This window comes from Eriocheir sinensis, chromosome 20 (assembly GCF_024679095.1).
Source record: "Eriocheir sinensis breed Jianghai 21 chromosome 20, ASM2467909v1, whole genome shotgun sequence".
Lineage (NCBI taxonomy): Eukaryota > Metazoa > Arthropoda > Malacostraca > Decapoda > Varunidae > Eriocheir > Eriocheir sinensis.
The window spans coordinates 15087015-15094514 of record NC_066528.1 but is presented as its reverse complement, the minus strand read 5'-3'; the positions used below and the strand labels follow the sequence as shown (position 1 = coordinate 15094514).

At 35.1% G+C, this 7500-nt stretch overlaps 2 long non-coding RNA genes across 15 annotated transcripts in view; both read left to right on the top strand.

Annotated features, from left to right (window-relative positions):
* LOC127001230 (uncharacterized) overlaps positions 1-7500 on the top strand; it is a 122644-nt gene that overhangs the window by 30959 nt on the left and 84185 nt on the right. The window lies entirely within an intron of this gene.
* On the top strand, positions 2676-5128 carry LOC127001231 (uncharacterized). Of its 14 annotated transcripts, XR_007754943.1 has the most exons (9): positions 2676-3294; positions 3417-3487; positions 3557-3615; positions 3754-3794; positions 3859-4013; positions 4130-4353; positions 4475-4669; positions 4778-4834; positions 4917-5128. It is a non-coding gene; the product is annotated as an uncharacterized LOC127001231 (long non-coding RNA). The 14 variants fall into 14 exon arrangements; XR_007754938.1 differs by having other exon boundaries at positions 3417-3615; positions 3859-3878; positions 4135-4353; XR_007754933.1 differs by having other exon boundaries at positions 3417-3615.

Sequence of the window (7500 nt, the reverse complement as noted above, 5' to 3'; positions counted from 1 at the left end):
CCTTCGTACGTGATGACCTTACCTTACCTCCCTCTCCTCTCCTCTCCCTCCCTCTACTTCTTCTCCCTCATCTCCCTCCCTTCCTTCCCCCATCATCTCCTCTCCTTCTCCCCCTTCGTCATTTCCCTTCACTCATTCCTCTCCCTCTCCCTTCTTTTATCACGTCTCTCTCTCCCTCTCTCTCTCTCTCTCTCTCCCTTTCCTGACCTTCCACTCCCAGATTTCGTTGTCCGTCCGTCTGTCTGTCTGTCTGTCTGTCTGTCTGTCTGTCTCTTTTTCTTAGTATTCGGGTATTTCCTTTTCTTCTTTCCTTTTTGTGTTTTTTTTTTCATCTAGAATTCTTTGTGCTTTGTGTGTTTTTTTTCTTCTTTTTCTTCATTATTTTTTTCTTATACTCATTTTTTTTTGTCTTGGTGTTTTTTTTTTCTTCATCCAATTTATTATTTATTATGTTACCAATTTCATCATCATTCTCTCTTCTTTTCTTTGTTTTGTTTTGTTTTTGTCTCACTTTCATTCCTCATTCAATTTCTTCTTCTTTTTATATATTTTTTTTCCATCATTCCTTTTTTTTTTCATTCCTGTTCTGCTTTCATTTTTTTCTTTAGTCATGATCTTCCTTTTTTTTTGGCCTGTCTTTCTTTATAATTCACTTTCATCTTTTTTTCTGTTTTTTTTTTTGTGTGTGTTTCCGTCCATCAATTATCCACTTCCTTCTCTTAGTCCATCTTTCTTTAATCAATATCGTTTTTTTCTGATTCTCTTTCTCTGTTATTGCTTATTCACTCTTTTCATTGTTCATTCTCTTCTAATTCCTTCTTTATTCTGTCTTTTGCTTCACTTACTTCCTTTATCCACTTCCTTCTCTTATTCCATCTTTCTTTAATCAATATCGGATTTTTTTCTGATTATCTTTCTCTGTTATTGCTTATTCACTCTTTCCATCGTTCATTCTCTTCTAATTCCTTCTTTATTCTGTCTTTTGCTTAACTTCTATCCTTTATCCACTTCCTTCTCTTATTCCATCTTTCTTTAATCAATATCGTTTTTTTTCTGATTCTCTTTCTCTGTTATTGCTTATTCACTCTTTTCATTGTTCATTCTCTTCTAATTCCTTCTTTATTCTGTGTTTTGCTTCACTTACTTTCTTTATCGACTTCATTCTCTTATTCCATCTTTCTTTAATCAATATCGTTTTTTTTCTGATTCTCTTTCTCTTTTATTGCTTATTCACTCTTTTCATTGTTCATTCTCTTCTAATTCCTTCTTTATTCTGTCTTTTGCTTAACTTCTATCCTTTATCCACTTCCTTCTCTTATTCCATCTTTCTTTAATCAATATCGGGTTTTTTCTGATTCTCTTTCTCTTTTATTGCTTATTCACGCTTTTCATTGTTCATTCTCTTCTAATTCCTTTTTATTCTGTTTTTTGCTTCACTTACTTTCTTTATTCCCTTCCTTCTCTTACTCTTTCTTTCTCTTATTGGTGTTTTTTTGTGGTTTTCTTTTTCTTCTATTGCTTATTCACTCTTTTCATCATTCATTCTCTTCTAATTCCTTCTTTATTCTGTCTTTTGCTTCACTTACTTCCTTTATCCACTTCCTTCTCTTATTCCATCTTTCTTTAATCAGTATCGTTTTTTTTTCTGATTCTCTTTCTCTTTTATTGCTTATTTACTCTTTTCATTGTTCATTCTCTTCTAATTCCTTCTTTATTTTGTCTTTTGCTTAACTTCTATCCTTTATCCACTTCCTTCTCTTATTCCATCTTTCTTTAATCAATATCGTTTTTTTCTGATTCTCTTTCTCTTTTATTGCTTATTCACTCTTTTCATTGTTCATTCTCTTCTAATTCCTTCTTTATACTGTGTATTGCTTCACTTACTTTCTTTATCGACTTCCTTCTCTTATTCCATCTTTCTTTGATCAATATCGTTTTTTTTCTGATTCTCTTTCTCTTTTATTGCTTATTCACTCTTTTCATTGTTCATTCTCTTCTAATTCCTTCTTTATTTTGTCTTTTGCTTCTTTCCTTTATCCACTTCCTTGTCTTATTCCATCTTTCTTTAATCAATATCGTTTTTTTTGTTTGTTTTTGATTCTCTTTTATTGCTTATTCACTCTTTTCATTGTTCATTCTCTTCTAATTCCTTCTTTATTCTGTCTTTTGCTTAACTTCTATCCTTTATCCACTTCCTTCTCTTACTCCATCTTTCTTTAATCAATATTGTTTTATTTTTGTTTCTGATTCTCTGTTATTGCTTATTCACTCTTTTCATCGTTCATTCTTTACTATTTCCTTTGTTTCTGTTTTTTTTTTGCTTCACTTTCATTTCTTTATTTTCGTCATTCTTTTTTTTTGGTTCATTTCTCTTATTCTCTTCCTCATTCTTCTCTGTTTATCGCTTTCTCCTTTTCTTTGTTTTTATTAAATTTGTTTCTTCCTTCATTTCTTTTGTTCCTCTTTCAATTTTTTTTCTCTTTTTCGTCTTTATCCAATTTCTCTACCTTTCCTTTTTTTAATTTTTCGATCCTCCTCCTCCTCCTCCTCTTCCTTTCTTCCTCCTCCTCCTCCTCTTCCTCCTCCTCCTCCTCCTCCTCCTCTTCCTTTTCTCCCTCCTCCTCCTCCTCCTCCTCATCATCATCATCATTATCACACACACACACACACACACACACACACACACACACACACACACACGGCTGAGAGATTGATTGACTGATAACGAGAGAGAGAGAGAGAGAGAGAGAGAGAGAGAGAGAGAGAGAGAGAGAGAGAGAGAGAGAGAGAGAGGAGGTAATTACAGGCCTTGGCAGATTGCATGAGCGTGATAGGAAGAAAAAAAAGAAAAAAAAGAAATTAAGAGAAATAGTGGAGAGAAAAACAACAAGGATGAAAAAATAACGAAGAGAGGAGGAAGAAAAAAATAGCAAAAAAAAAAGGAAAGAAATACAACATGAAAAATAAGAGGAAAAAGATAATGAGGAAAAGGCTTACAAGGAAGAGACGAAATAAGAGTTTACGAAAGAGAAGAAAAAAAAGAACAATTAGATTTAGCAATTAAGTAAAACACGGAGAAGGAAAACAAGTGGAAAAAAGGAAGAAGGAAGAAAAAAACGAAGAATACAGGAAAAAAGGAGAAGAAATAATAATGGGGAAAATAAAAGGAAAAACGGAAAATGAAGGGTTAGATTAGGTAAGACATGATCAGGCTTGGTCAGGTTATGTTAGGTTAGGTTAGGTCAGGCAAGATTGATAGATTAGATAAGACTTGTTCAGGCTAGGATAGGATAGGTTAGGCAAGATTGATAGAGGGTTAGATTAGGTAAGACTTGTTCAGGCTAGGATAGGATAGGTCAGGCAAGATTGATAGAGGGTTAGATTAGGTAAGACTTGTTCAGGCTAGGTTAGGATAGGTTAGGCAAGATTGATAGAGGATTAGATTAGGTAAGACTTGATCAAGCTAGGTTAGATTAGGTTAGGATAGGTTATACAAGATTGATAGAGAATTAGATTAGGTAAAACTTGTTCGCTAGGTCAGGTTAGGTTAGGATAGGTTAGGCAAGATTGATAGAGAATTAGATTAGGTAAAACTTGTTCGCTAGGTCAGGATAGGTTAGGATAGGCTCGGCAAGACTGATAGAGAATTAGATTAGGTAAAACTTGTTCGCTAGGTCAGGATAGGTTAGCATAGGTTAGGCAAGATTGATAGAGTTAGATTAGGTAAGACCTGTTCAGGCTAGGTTAGGATAGGTTAGGATAGGTTAGGCAAGATTGATAGAGGGTTAGATTAGGTAAGACTTGATCAAGCTAGGTCAGGTTAGGATAGGTTAGGCAAGATTGATAGAGTTAGATTAGGTAAGACTTGTTCAGGCTAGGTTAGGATAGGTTAGGATAGGTTAGGCAAGATTGATAGAGAGTTAGATTCGGTAAAACTCGTTCGCTAGGTCAGGTTAGGTTAGGATAGGTTAGGCAAGATTGATAGAGGGTTAGATTAGGTAAGACTTGTTCAGGTTAGGATAGGTTATACAAGATTGATAAAGAGTTAGATTCGGTAAAACTCGTCCGCTAGGTCAGGATAGGGTGTACAAGATTGATAGTTAGATTAGGTAAGACGCGTTCAGGCTAGGTTAGGTTAGGTTAGGTTAGGATAGGTTAGGCAAGATTGATAGAGAATTAGATTAGGTAAAACTTGTTCGCTAGGTCAGGATAGGTTAGGATAGGTTAGGCAAGATTGATAGAGAATTAGATTAGGTAAAACTTGTTCGCTAGGTCAGGATAGGTTAGCATAGGTTAGGCAAGATTGATAGAGGGTTAGATTAGGTAAGACTTGTTCAGGCTAGGCTAGGTTAGGTTAGGATAGGTTATACAAGATTGATAAAGAGTTAGATTCGGTAAAACTCGTCCGCTAGGTCAGGATAGGGTGTACAAGATTGATAGTTAGATTAGGTAAGACGCGTTCAGGCTAGGTTAGGATAGGTTAGGCAAGATTGATAGGGAGTTAGATTCGGTAAAACTCGCTCGCTAGGTCAGGTTAGGATAAGTTAGGCAAGATTGATAGATGAATAGATTCAGTAAAACTCGTTCGCTAGGTCAGGATAGGCTATACAAGATTGATAGTTAGATTAGGTAAGACGCGTTCAGGCTAGGTTAGGTTAGGTTAGGTTAGGTTATACAAGATTGATAGGGAGTTAGATTCTGTAAAACTCGCTCGCTAGGTCAGGATAGGTTGTACAAGATTGATAGGGAGTTAGATTCTGTAAAACTCGCTCGCTAGGTCAGGATAGGTTGTACAAGATTGATAGTTAGATTAGGTAAGACGCGTTCAGGCTAGGTTAGGTTAGGTTAGGTTAGGTTAGGTTAGGTTAGGTTATACAAGATTGATAGTTAGATTAGGTAAGACTCGTTCAGGCTAGGTCAGGTTAGGCTTGCCCAGGTAAGGTCACATGAAGTCAGCTGTGGTACCCAAGGTGAGGCAGCGTTTGAACAGGTGTGTGTATTTAGATAAGACTGTAATACCTGTGATTAAAGGTGTGAGAGTACGTGCCTAGTCTCGCGTCTGCATGAGAGAGAGAGAGAGAGAGAGAGAGAGAGAAGGGGAAACAGACAAAAGAAAAGGTGAACGGCATTGAAAAGAACCCCGTTGAAGGATAAACGAACGTACACACACACACACACACACACACACACACACACACACACACACACACACACTCTCTCTCTCTCTCTCTCTCTCTCTCTCTCTCTCTCGCTTACGTTCAGAGAAGTAATGAGAGAAAGAGGGGAAGAGAAAGGGAGAATAGATGAGGAAGGAAGATCTATTTCAGTCAGCCAGTCAGTCAGTCGGTTAACCCCATGAGCAATGAAGTACAGGAAGAGAGAGAGAGAGAGAGAGAGAGAGAGAGAGAGAAAGGAAGGAAGGGAGAGGGGGTCAATACACTATAATGAGAGAGAAGGAGAGAGATAGTGGGGTGGTCAGTCAGTCAGTCAATCAGTCACTCAGTCATGGAGTTAAAAGCAGGAAAAAAGTGGTATGGGTGTAGAGTGGGCAATAGACTCATGAATTAAGATGCGAGGAACGTTTTATAAGTAGAAGAACTTTTAAAGAGAGAAAGATGACAATATATTCAGGTGTTTAGAAGTTAGGAAATGTTAATTAATAAGAGCAGGAAAAAAGTGGTATGGGTGTTGAGAGGGCAATAGACTCATGAATTAAGATATGAGGAACGCTTTATAAGTAGAAGAACATTTAAAGAGAGAAAGATGACAATATATTCAGGTGTTAAGAAGTTAGGAAATGTTAATTAATAAGAGCAGGAAAAAAGTGGTATGGGCAATAGACTCATGAATTAAGATATGAGGAACGTTTTATAAGTAGAAGAACATTTAAAGAGAGAAAGATGACAATATATTCAGGTGTTAAGAAGTTAGGAAAAGTTAATTAATAAGAGCAGGAAAAAAGTGGTATGGGTGTTGAGAGGGCAATAGACTCATGAATTAAGATGCGAGGAACGTTTTATAAGTAGAAGAACATTTAAAGAGAGAAAGATGACAATATATTCAGGTGTTAAGAAGTTAGGAAATGTTAATTAATAAGAGCAGGAAAAAAGTGGTATGGGCAATAGACTCATGAATTAAGATATGAGGAACGTTTTATAAGTAGAAGAACATTTAAAGAGAGAAAGATGACAATATATTCAGGTGTTAAGAAGTTAGGAAAAGTTAATTAATAAGAGCAGGAAAAAAGTGGTATGGGCAATAGACTCATGAATTAAGATGTGAGGAACGTTTTATAAGTAGAAGAACAATTAGAGAGAGAAAGATAACAGTATATTTAGATGTTAAGAGGTTAGGAAAAGTTTATTATCAAGTTAAAGAATAAAAGAGAAGGAAAAGAGTGAACGGAAAATAATCTCACGAGGGAAGATATGAAGAAAGTTTTGTAAATATAGAAAAAAAACAGATAGGGTGTTATGAAGTAAGTTAAAGTTAATTAGTATATACGTTAGTTAATGAATAGGAGGGAAAGGAAAAGAGGGAACGGAAAATAATCTCACGAGGGAAGATATGAAGAAAGTTTTGTAAATATAGAAAAAAAACAGATAGGGTGTTATGAAGTTAGTTAAAGTTAATTAGTATATACGTTAGTTAAAGAATAGGAGGGGAAGGAAAAGAGGGAACGGAAAATAGCTCTTGAGAAAAAAATATGAGGAAAGTTTTGTAAGTATAGAAAAAAACAGATAGGGTGTTATGAGGTTAGTTAAAGTTAATTAGTATGTACGTTAGTTAATGAATAGGAGGGAAAGGAAACGAGGGAACGGAAAATAGCTCATGAGAAAAAAATATGAAGAAAGTTTTGTAAATATAGAAAAAAAACAGATAGGGTGTTATGAAGTAAGTTAAAGTTAATTAGTATGTACGTTAGTTAATGAATAGGAGGGAAAGGAAAAGAGGGAACGGAAAATAGCTCATGAGAAAAAAATATGAAGAAAGTTTTGTAAGTATAGGAAAACAGATACGGTGTTGTGATGTTAGTTAAAGTTAATTAGTAAGTTAGTTAATGAGTGAAGGGGGAAAGTTTATTAGTAAGTTTATTAGTTAGTTTATTAGTTTATTAGTTAGTTTATTAGTTTATTAGTAAGTTTATTAGTAAATTAGTTAATGAATAGGAGGGGGAAAGGAAAAGAGGGAAAGGAAAACATCTCGTAAGGGAAAATATAAAGAAAGTTTTGCAAGTATAGAAAAACAGATCGCGATAAAAAAAGAAGACAATATACTATTTAGGTGATTAGAAATTAGTTCAAGTTCATTAGTAAGTTAGTTAATGAGTGAAAGGGGAAAGGAAAAAAAGGAAGGAAAAGAGAGAGAAATGAAGAGAAGAAAAAGAGAAAAAGTATCTTGATGAAGGAGTGGATAAGAAGAAAAGATGAGTGAGTGAGTGTGAGTGAGTGAGTGAGTGAGTGAGTGTTTGAGTGAGTAAGTGAGTGAGTGAGAGTGTTT